The sequence below is a fragment of the Hesperophylax consimilis genome, chromosome 21 (assembly GCF_061612785.1).
Source record: "Hesperophylax consimilis isolate HC1 chromosome 21, BYU_Hcon_1.0, whole genome shotgun sequence".
In the NCBI taxonomy this organism is placed as follows: domain Eukaryota; kingdom Metazoa; phylum Arthropoda; class Insecta; order Trichoptera; family Limnephilidae; genus Hesperophylax; species Hesperophylax consimilis.
This window is the reverse complement of record NC_142856.1, coordinates 27236462-27248439: the sequence shown is the minus strand read 5'-3', so window position 1 is coordinate 27248439 and position 11978 is coordinate 27236462.

Below are 11978 nucleotides of genomic sequence, written 5' to 3'. Positions count from 1 at the left end.
ATACTTTCCCGAATATGCAATTCGGTACTGAAGGGATCAATGGTGCTATTTCCTCGAAGCATATTCCGTTGAAATAAATGTAGAACAAGGACAGTATTTCAACATTACGCCTGTACTCTAAATATCTGTTTGTTAAGGTAGGGGATTCTTCTCGGGATCAAACGGACGTCATGTTTCTGCACAGAGTCAAGGGTTGTTTTTTTCAAGTGTTTGGGTTTCCAGACCATAGCTGGATGCCAAACTTAATAGCGGGGCGCACTTGAGATTTGTATAGGGTCAGCAGTTATCTACTATTAAAGAATCTGAAATTGTGAAATGTCAAAAAAACACGAATAACTAAACGGTAGGTAGCTTAAATAACCTGCCTAAATCTAAAATTAATGTTAATTTTGAATGTGTTAAAAATGGTACTATCAGAATAAAGTAAAATGTTTTGTTTTTGATAAATAGTCAAGCTTTTCTAATAAAAATATATTAGTATAATAGAATAGTAGGGCTTTACTGAAAGCTTAGGTTAAGAGGAACCTACAAACCGAATATGTGTATATGCTTGGTATACCTTATATTGTAGGTAATAGGCATTAAAACCGTTTGACAAACGGAGTCTAAAAACGTTCGATTTCAAGCACAAAACTGGTTTTTATTTATTTTGTAAATAATTTTATAAGAAAGCCAAAAAGTTAATCAAATGAAACTGTCACAGATAATCTTAGCTGTAATATTGTATTTTTTAAAAGTTGTTTCCTTTATGCGTTCATTTCTATTGAAAAAAAAATTGTAGTTTACGTTTATATTTTTTATTGAGTAATTTATTTTTTCATTTGTATTCTACTCAAGCGAAACGATAGGAAAACTTTCAGTTTATCTAAAACATATTTTTTGGTATTCATAATGTACACCAATTCGTTATAAAGATTAATCAAAAGAGTGATTTGGCATTAAGCTTCGCCTTAAATTAAATTCTTATGTTAATGGTCAGTTGTCAGCCTTTAAGAACGCAAATATCTAAAAACAAGAATTAATACTCCAAGTTTTAAATTTACGAATTATCATGTGTTGCTTCACAGTGCTTTTACACACAGGAATCATGAATTCCTTAAACTTAGGGCGCACAGCTTGCGATCGCACTGTGCATCTGTGCAAGAAGGTTCCCTTAAGGGTGTCGTCGAACCATTCAAAATATAAAATATCATGCCAGCACTGTAACAATATAACACTGTGACTATCAGACACACTCACTAACCAAAAAGATGCATAATCTAGGCCAAGAAGTTTAAGGGTATTATTGACATATTTACTGATTCCATTTATAGAATTAAGCGTAATCTATACCAGCATTTTAATGAATCCTACAAATAGAGTAGCGTTGGTAATGGAGTTTTAGTGATTTGTCTTATATGTAGTATTGTTCTAGTTTCTATATAATTTTACGTTACTGCTACATGCTTTACTAATATTGGTTTATATTCAGTACATCAATTTACTGTTATATCATGCTTCATTTTTTGTGTAATTTTCGATAGCTCACTAGATATATTCTGTTTTTAAACTCGATGTTAAAGCCCAGCTGGGCGTAAAACCAAATAAAATAAAATGATATTATATTCAAATACAAAAACAATACATCATGCACCAGCCTCTCTGTAGAGTGTACATAAAGCTCTTATTTAACCCTTAAGTGAAGGGTAGTAGGCAGCGGGAACATTCATCATTTTACTTATTTCCATTCCTATTCAAAAGCTGACAGAAATATGACTAATTCAGCTTGATAGCTATTTTGACGATTGAATATTATGTTTCCTGTTTTCTTATACAAGAGGGATGTCATGCAAACTAATTCCATGTGACTCGAAAAAGCTTTTTGATATGTTTTAGCTGCTTAGCAATAAGTCAAAAAGCTTTTTTAAAAACAACACAATTTGATAATGATTTTTAGAAGCAATAATTATTGTCTTGTATATTTAAGTATCGGTTAAAAGGTAGGCTTTTCCTTTTTTCACATTTCACAAATACGTACATAAATAATATGTCCTTAAAATTTACAACATGTTACAAAAGTTAATAAAAAATATGAACTAATTTTCAGAACTGATACACTTCATGTACTTAACTAATTTGCTGAAAAAATGGTTAGATAGTTGAAAATACATTTGTATTATTTTTTTTCCTGCCTGATTTCTACTGTATTTTTTTATTATATGCTTTGAAGTTTTGACAAAACTTTGCATTCGAATACGCGTGTGTTTTTATATAACTATATTATAAATATAGATGTTACCTGTGACAGGTAAAATATACAAAACAGCGCCATATGTTGGACGTAAAAGAAAAACGCGGTATTGTTTATCTATCTGCACAGACAGATTGAGCCATAGCAACGCGTTGCGGGGTACAGCTACTACACTATAAATATGTAGTTAGCTAGTATACTATAATAAACGCATAGATCCTAAATTTTAGTACATTTTTGTCAGGTTATTTTTGGATTACCTCCTTCGTCCTCCACCGTTTTGGACCATCTCAAATCATATCCTATATTTCGTTATTAAGGCGACAACGGCAACCCAATGTTGTGTATGTTGCGAGACTGAAAGTAGCGGCAGGGGAAGGAGATAGGAAAGAGGAAGGTGAGGAAGTATCTGCCTATTTAGATCTGTTCACCAAATACGGTTAAACCCATTTCTAGAAAAATTTCAATTCTGAATGTTGGTTTTACACCAGTATCTTCCACTCTGGGACATGTCGCAAGTATACTATAAATTATTTTTAATTTTTAAATAATTTTGAAAAACTCAAATTCATCAAATAACATTTAATTGCGCCCTCCAGGATTTTAATCCACAACCTTCTGATTGCTTGTCGAAAGCCTTAACCCTCGACCACGGAAGCCGTAATATGTCCATGTAAAATATAACGATTATTAATTTACGTCGGATATTTCACATGTAAATTATAATTTTCATCCTATCAAAGCATACAGTGCAACAGCTGTCACTTTGGTTAAGATTTAGATTGATCAAACGCCATCTCTTGTTTGGTTGGAAAGCATCAGGGCAAGAATTCATCACGTCACTCTCCAGTAATTAACCAGTGGGGAAGTTAGCATATGTGACGAGCGCTTGACGAGGCCTCGACAAGCATGCGGTTATTATTCTAACTGGGAACGGATACAAGGACTTGCGTGTTATATGTTTAACTGGTGTCTGGCAATAGTGTACAAGGATATTGCACATGTTATTAACGCAGCGGAAGCCTAAAATTGAAGAAATCGTCACCGTCAGATCTGGTCACCAAACACGGACTAAGCCATTTAAGCAACGTTTCAATTCGAATAGGTGGTCTGGTACCATGGCGATACTGAGAGTATCTTCCACTCTGGAACGTGCTGCAAGTATGCTACGAGCATATATTATCTTTGATTAATGAATCGTGAAATGACACAAATATATCAAATAAAAAAAATTTGTGCATGCCAGGATTTGAACCCGCGACCTCCAACTTGCTTATCGAAAACCTTACCCGTGGACCGTCATATATCTATAATAACTAATTATTTTTTCCATGAAGTAAAAGTGCCTTAGGTAAACTCTATCACAAGATATGACTAGACGCCACACACTTTGTGAGACAATATTATTTATTGTTGAGAAGTAAGAACTTCATAGATGCACGCACAGATGGCAGTGCATAGAGCTTGCGTGGAAGTCCGCAAGATGGAGCCAGTGGCCAGTAGTCGTCAGGGCCAGTGGGAAGGCTCCCAGAGAAACTTACTGTTCCAGATTCCAATTAGCCAGCTTTTAGTTAGGTCGACTTTCGAGTCACCTTTATAATACGCGGAGTATTAATAAATCCCTCATTAATCTAAAAAAAACATTTAATTATAAACTCCTTCCAAGACGAGTTGGAGACCTGTTTGTACGAATACAACATTTATCAAAGGTGTTTCATTTCAGTGATGAAACACGGGCCACGCCGGGTGGTGAAGTATCCCATAAAACTTATGGAAGTGATAAAATTCCCACAGTACGTACCATTAAAAAAAGCTTATTATCATTCAATGGAGTACTGAGACTCGTTTTAAATGCAATATCTTTGGATATACCATTTCATTTAAGGCAAAGAGTAACCAGTTTGATGTCTACTTAAGGGCAGATTTCAATACATCAAGAATACAAATCATTAAAATAAGTATGTGGTAATTATGTCAGGCGCAACAGAGGAAAAGAAACACTGGCAGAGAAAGAGAAATATTAGAGTGAGAAAAGGAATATTTTTTTGAATTTTATTATTTAATTCCCTCCGCAGCACATTGGTTTACGCACTTAAATTTACCTAACTTAAAGATGTGACATTAATTTGGTTTTTGTCACAGCCATCCAAATTGATATACTTGCCTAGAAATTAAATCTGAGTATCATTTCGACAAGCTGGGGGCAAACCACGTGACCATATTTTTGGCACCAAGTCGGTTTAAGAATGCTTTGAATAAACTACGACATCTGTCGTAAATCGACCGCCGAAGAGCTCACATTGAAATAACAAGATCTTACGCAGAAAAGTAATTTTCGCTTATGTATGGCAATGGTTTGCGGCGCAGTACATTGTGAGACTTTTCTGAATGTTCATTTTTATACGAACCGCCTGGCGAAGTGACGCTAAAAATGAGGGAGGGTAAATTAGAAAAAAATTTTAAAGGTGTTTAATTTAATAATGTGACAAAATATTAATTTTGAAAACAAACCTTAATTTTCGTATACTTGATTATGGATTTAAGCAGCCAGCAATTTGAGCACAAATGCAAAAAAAGGACTAGTAATTCGTAAGCAGATTTTATTTTCTATGACTATGGTGATATTCAAATGCGAGTTGCCTGTATACTGTCGGATTAATTTATTGACAAATCACAGAAAAACGGTCACGCCGCCTCCCTCGCTCCTCACTCTTGATTTGTTCCACTTTCTCTGATAAGCTAATCGATCGATTTGAATGTATATTGTTTTTTGTGAACGTTAACACATTTAAAAAAACTACTTGTAAAAAGTTAATTCTTTTGTTGAAGATAAGTAGTCTTATTTTAGGGAATGGTGAATAAACTACAACTCACGAAAATTACAAAATAATATTAAGGCGAAGCTTAATGCTAAATCACTATTTTGATTAATCTTTATAACGAATTGGTGTACATTATGAATACCAAAAAGTATGCTTTAGATAAATTGAAGGTTTTCCTATCGTTTTGCTTGAGTAGAATGCAAATAAAAAAAAACAGTATAATCATTAAAAAATATAAATGTAAACTACTAAAAATTTTTTTTTCATAAAATGTATGAACGCGTAAAGGAAACAATTTAAAAAAATGTAGTATTATAGCTAAAATTATCTGTGACAGTTTCACTTGATTAACTCTTTTACTTTCTTATAAAATTATTTACAAAATAAATAAAAACCAGTTTTGTGCTTGAAATCGAACGTTTCTAGACTCCGTTTGTCAAGCGATTTTAATGCCTATTACATTGTAGGTTCCTTTTAAGCCAGTTAAGTTAATGATTTAGAGTCTACTTTGTAAAAGAATAAAAAAGATTAAATTAAAGCTTTTGATATGACCAAGTAGATAATGTAGCTATTTGATCTGACTTGAGTTTGTTAAACAATCATATTTTTTTAATAAATATTAAAGTCAAGGTCTCTTTTAAGACGTGAATTAAATTTTACGTGTTTTTTTCGAGTTTTATGCCATAGAAGTGTGGACCTATTTCGTGACAACGCGTATATTCGTCTTTTATGCCCCCTTTGCTCCTGAATATAATAAACGTAAGATCCTTTTTGCCCCCGAATATAATATAATACTGGCTCTCCAGACCTAGTTTGATTGTCGTGTCCCAGGATAAATAATAGCCGAGCGTAATTCTCCTTTATAACTCGGGGCCCGTGTAGTTTTAGGCATAGTGAAAGAAATGTCAGAATTTTAATGAGCCCCCCGGGTGGGATATACGAGTAGAGGGAGGGAGGTGCCTTAATATCCCTAAGACAGGGGTGGAGTTAAGGGAAAAATATAATTAAAGGTAACCGCTTAAAGCTCCGTTGTATCTTCCTCTTCTGTTGCAAGAGACATACAAAATTCTCGACGGGAAGACAATTTCGTTGAAATAATATTGAAACGTCTTAATAATCGAAGCATGTTAATAAAAGAGAAATTTAGACTGATTATCAAATTTATAAAGAACGTATTATTATCATCATTAAATTTACCATTTTCTTATAAATTGAATAATAACAGGAATTTTATTTTATTTATTCGAATAACTTGACTTGTCTTCTTTCTTGTCTGGTAATCGATTATTAAAATATGATAAAAAGAGAATGATACTTTGATGGCTTTAGTACGAAAAATGAACGAAATTTATTTTGACAAATAGTTTTTTAACAGATTTAAAAATTAAAAACTACTTAAAATTAAAATTGCAGTACTTACTTAATGACTTTTCCATTTCCTCTCTAATTCCTCAGTTGTCGTATTTCCATAGATAATGCAAAAAATAAAATTTATGAGCTTAACAAAATTTGTAAAAAATTATATTAAGGCGATGCCATACGTAATGCAAAATCGTGTGTTTTTGGTTTGAAAATTTGGTCGCCTAGAAATTTTTGAGATGCTTTAATTAAATGCTTCGAGTAGAATACATCTTGGCCTTTGAAATAATCGAGTATTTTTTATATAAGTCTTTTTATAAGTCCAGAAAAAAATAATGTATAAGGCCTATGAAAACTGCTTTAAAGATCAAAATCTCCTACTTACAAACCCATTTTCGGCTATGATTTTATTGTATAGTGTGGAAAATTAAGTTATTTATAAAATGATCGTAAAGAATTTATATATTTATGCCTGAACATCCACAAAATAAAATAAAAGGCACTTTTTGGCCATGTTTTTTTCTTGCATAAATCAAAACAGGCGGATGGTGGTAAGCGGGAATTTAAACCTTATTGCCATCTACGTAAGGGTTGTTATTGATAGCGGCTCAATTTAAAATATTACACGACGTAGTGCATCGCTTTAAGGAAATATTTGAAATTAGAAGCAATATATTATTAAAATTTTAATTCAAATTGGGTGGCGGCACTGGTGAAGGGCGTAAGACGCCTCAGCTCCTTGGAATGAGAGGGTGTCGTTTGGGGGAGAGTTAGTATCTGCTGCAAGGGTGGGTTTTAAGGGAGAAAATAGGAAAGGTTGCCCAATTTGCCTACCACACCCTTAGAGGTAATAAAGGCACGCTCAAAAAGATTTAAAGATTTCCTGCGTAGGAAATAAATAATCTTACCTATGAAGACGCGTGGATCTCAAGAACGATCGTTTATACGTTTCATTTACTTTATCTGATCTGGTTTCAGGAACTTAATACGTTATTTTATGATTATGCTTTTATTAGAACCAAAATGAAGCCATTTTCGTTTACCTTTGATATTCGATATCTCAAAGGTTTACACATTCATAAAATTAGTCTTTATTTTTAGCTCTCGAAAAGAAAATTGCAAAGCCAATAAATTAATCACAATTTATTTCAAAACGTTACAAAATTACGTATTTTTTATTGTTGTTGATCAATTACTGCGCCGTCACATGTTAGGAAAAATAATTATGACACTTATATTTTACCTACAATAAAAGATATAAATTTGTTTTAGACCACTTTAATTTTAATTGTACTCTACCGGTTTCGGAAGCACCCATCCTTCGTCAGGAGAATATTAAAACTGGAAAACTGGAGTACAATTAAAATTAATCTGGTCTAAAACAAATTTATATCTTTTATTGTAAATTATGACGAGTTACAAAGTAAATGCTTATTACAAATATGAAATATTTTATCGATACATTTTAGTATAATGAAATATACGAACTTTTCATACACAAAGAAGAATCCGAAGTCTGGCGAAACGATTTTTTTTTTCATACAGATTGCAATGTTATTCCGATACTAGCTGTACCCCGCCACGCTTTGCTGTAGCTCAGTCTGTCTGTGCAGAAAGAAAAACAATAGCAATTGTTTTGTTTTTACATGAAACAAATGGCGGTGTTATTTTTTTAAAGCATGTTTTTACCTCTCCCAGGTTATATTTTTATAACATATCAATATTAAAACGCACGCGTATTTTAATGCAACGTTGTGAAGAATTTGAATCAGTAAAGAATTTTCGAAGATTTTAACATTGAAATTTTATTTATTTAGTAGATTGATAAAATTTTGTACACTTGACCTTCAAAATAAGAGGAATGTGACAGGGTACATGCGATATCGAAAAACCATCTATCCCCTTTTTCCACCCCTTAACGCAGAACTTTGATCATCTTAATGAAATTTTGCACACTTTTCATTCAAAATAAGAGTAAAAATACAGGCTACATCTGATTTTAGAAAACTCTGCATAAAGCTGTGGCAACGCCAGGGACTTCCGCTGGTTTAAAATAATAATAACACACTTACAGAAATGTATGAACAAGACCACCACTTTGATTATTTATTTAACTACTATTAACAACCCAACATGTCATTTAAAATGAGATTAAATTTTATTTAATTTTACAATGTGTACCAAACCAGTACCATTGTGAAGTAGGTATGTGGTTCTTTCACAAAGGTGACAATGAAAGTTTTAATTCATTATAAAGACAAACCACAAAAACTGTCCTCTGTACTTTAAATAAAGTATTTACATAAATAATAATTTTATATGGAAAACAATAAATTATTCTAACCAGGAGCAGAGGACGAATATCTGGAAGGCGCCCTGCATATTAATTTTTCCGGTTTTCCCTGAAATCCGGTAAATTTTAGTAGTGGGTGCCCGAACACTGACATAGAATTGCAAAGAGAGGTGGTGAAATACTATAATTTTCATTTTTTTCTGAATTTTCCTATAGTCTTACCTTTTATTTCGACAAAGAAAGGATTCGACAACACCGGCAAACAGTTGGTAATTAAAATAGAAGAATACGAAAGAACATGTGAAGAACCGAAAATCGGATCGGAGCTTATAAAGTGTGTATATAAAGCTAACCAATGCGTTAGACCGAAAATGCTAATCATGAGAACCAAAGTTACCCTAAACGAAGGCAGAACTGAACAAGAGTCAAAAGTACTTAACTTTCTTGCCTTATGTTTGCAATGTGACTGACGGGATTGCCAGGATATTGAGAAAAGAAAACATCAAGATTGTCTTCGGAACAATGAAAAAAATACAAGGCTTCCAAAAACAGATGGAGTTTCTCACAACTGATTCCGTGATAACAAGGTGTATGTCAGACAGAACGGACCATATCCAAAATGATCCGAATACTTGTAAACTTCGAGCGTGCACACTCGGCCATCTTGACAAATTGACAACTGCCGAGCATTTAATTGAAACCGGCTATTACTTTGGATTTTTCCATTATTAATATTAATAAAGACGACGCGGCAGTTTAATAGTTCTTACCATCTGGTATTCGACGGCTACACTAAAACTGAACGCCGAAAACCATTTAAATTAACTAACAAGCTCTTTGAGGATTGGAGCGAGCAACACGGTATAGCATCTAAATACATAATCACAAACTTTACCACAATCTTCGGTTACATATCTGCCCTGACGATCTCCGAAACGTTGGCTAAATAAGAAGGCAGCGCAACACGGCATTATACCCCAAAAAACAAATCACGATAAGCTTTTAACCATAAAATTTAAAAATTTAATTATTAAAGACAATATTAGCGAGTCACACCTAGGACTCGAACCCAGGACCCTTGCTTTGCCAGGGCACAGTTCTACCAACTGAGCTAATGGGACCCTATCTCCTTCGGTAATATTTAACTGTGTCGTACTTCGAATAAGAACTACCAATATTGTTTTTTTTTTTTTTTTTTTTTTTTTTAAATGATACGTTAATGTTAGCTCAGAGGGTTGGAGCTGGCAACACGGTATCACAACCTCATACTTAAGCTCACATTTTAACACAACCTCAAATAGGATGATAGATGGAGAGAGATATAGAGAGGAGAGATCGTTTTTGTGGTTTGTGACACAACCACACAAGCGTTTTTGTCTGGCTTGTGCACTCAGCCAGGCCCCGCTACTTTTGCCGGCCGGAGGAATCCCGCCGGCCCACTGAACAGGCGCTCGAGCCCACCCAACTGCCTTTATCAAGGCAATCTTTCACGCAAAACACTCAACTTACGAAGATCCACGCTGGCCCCCACAAACCGCCCGCAAGCACCTGAGACGTGCTCCCTTTTTAAGAGGAGTCACCGCTCGACACAGATGACCATGTTCCCGACCCGGATGCTCCCCATTGACCACGAGGACTCCCCGGTCGTGGTACCGCCCGGCGCTCGCCAAATTGCGCATCGCACTAAGACCGGGACCGTGCGCTATACGGTCCCCGCACCACAGCCCCGCCCCGAGGACCCAAGGACCCGGAGACCATCCACCACCACGGCTCCCACGACGCCCGACGCCACCGAGATGACGGAGCCCGTAGCAGGCCCCTCCTGGGCAGCAGGACCCAGTCCTGCCCCCACGCGCCCAGCGTCGGCCTACGTGGCGCCCCCGAGACCGCAGCAGCCGATGGAGACGGCTGCCCCCCAGGATGGAGGCTGGACGAGGCCGTCCAACCCCGTGAAGAGGCCCATGTCCCCACGGGGACCACAACCGCTCCAGTGTGGCAACCGATTTGATGAGTTGCCCGAGGTAAGCGAAGGCGCCGGCGCGCCGCGTATAAAGCGTGCCAATACTAATAATAATTTCTCTCCCGCAGGTACCGGCAGGAGAGACCGCGTTCCCCCGGTTGTGATGACCCTGGGGAACATGACGCACGCGCAGATCACAGCTGCGGTGCAAGGACATCTGGGAGCTGGTAAGCCCTTCACTTTCAGATACAACAGGGGCGGCACGGCTAACATTTTCGTGCGCACGATGGAGGACCACCGCGCCCTTACCAACGGGCTGCGAGCGGAGGCTCGCGGCTTCCACACGTTCACGGCCGAAGCGGAAAAGATGAAAAAGGCCGTCATCAAGGGCCTGCCGCTCGTCGAAGTGGAAGATATCAAGGCAGACCTGGAATCGCAGGGATTCCCAGCAATGAAGGTGGTCAAGATGACCGCCTCAATAGAATATCCCATATACTTAGCGCACTTCAATAAGGAAGTCAACATGGGACAGCTGCGCGCGGCCGTCAAATACCTGTGCCACTGCCGAATTCGACTCCAGAAGCACAGGAGCAACCACCTTCAGCACGGCACTCAGTGCTACAGATGTCAAGACTTCGGGCATGGGTCCCGAAACTGCTCGCACACAGCAAGGTGCGTAAAATGCTTACTGGAGCATGCTTCGGCAGAATGCCCCAAGAAGACGAGAGATGAGCCCGCCGCATGCTGCAACTGCTCAGGCCCGCATCCCGCCAATTACCGAGGCTGCCCCAAGCGGGTAGCGTACGTCGCCTCAATACAGCAGCGACCTGCCAGAAGGGCCCAACGCCCGCCGGCAGAACAGAACCCGAGCAGGCCACCTCCTCAGCCGAGGACGGATGGACGCACATGGGCCAACGTAGCCGGAGGCACCGCCCCCGCCCAAGAGCAGCGCGAGACCGCGCCGCTCCCACAGCCACGCCCACAGCAGGAGCCCGTGCGCGCGCCCACCTCTTCAGATGACAACCTGGACCTGATGGCCCTGCTCCAAGGCCTCCTGAGGATGCGATCACAGCTCGCCCGCTGCGCAACAAGAGCAGACAAGCTCGTCATCCTGATTGAGCTCCTAGACACCCTCGATGCCTAATACCGAGACGGTGAAAGTCCTCGTATGGAACGCATTTAGCGTGCGCAACAAGACAGACGAACTGCTCGCTTTGGCAAACGAATTACACACCGACATTATTCTCCTATCAGAATCTCATTTGAATCCAAGCGTACCGCTGAGAGTGCAAGGTTTCGAGATTTATCGTGACG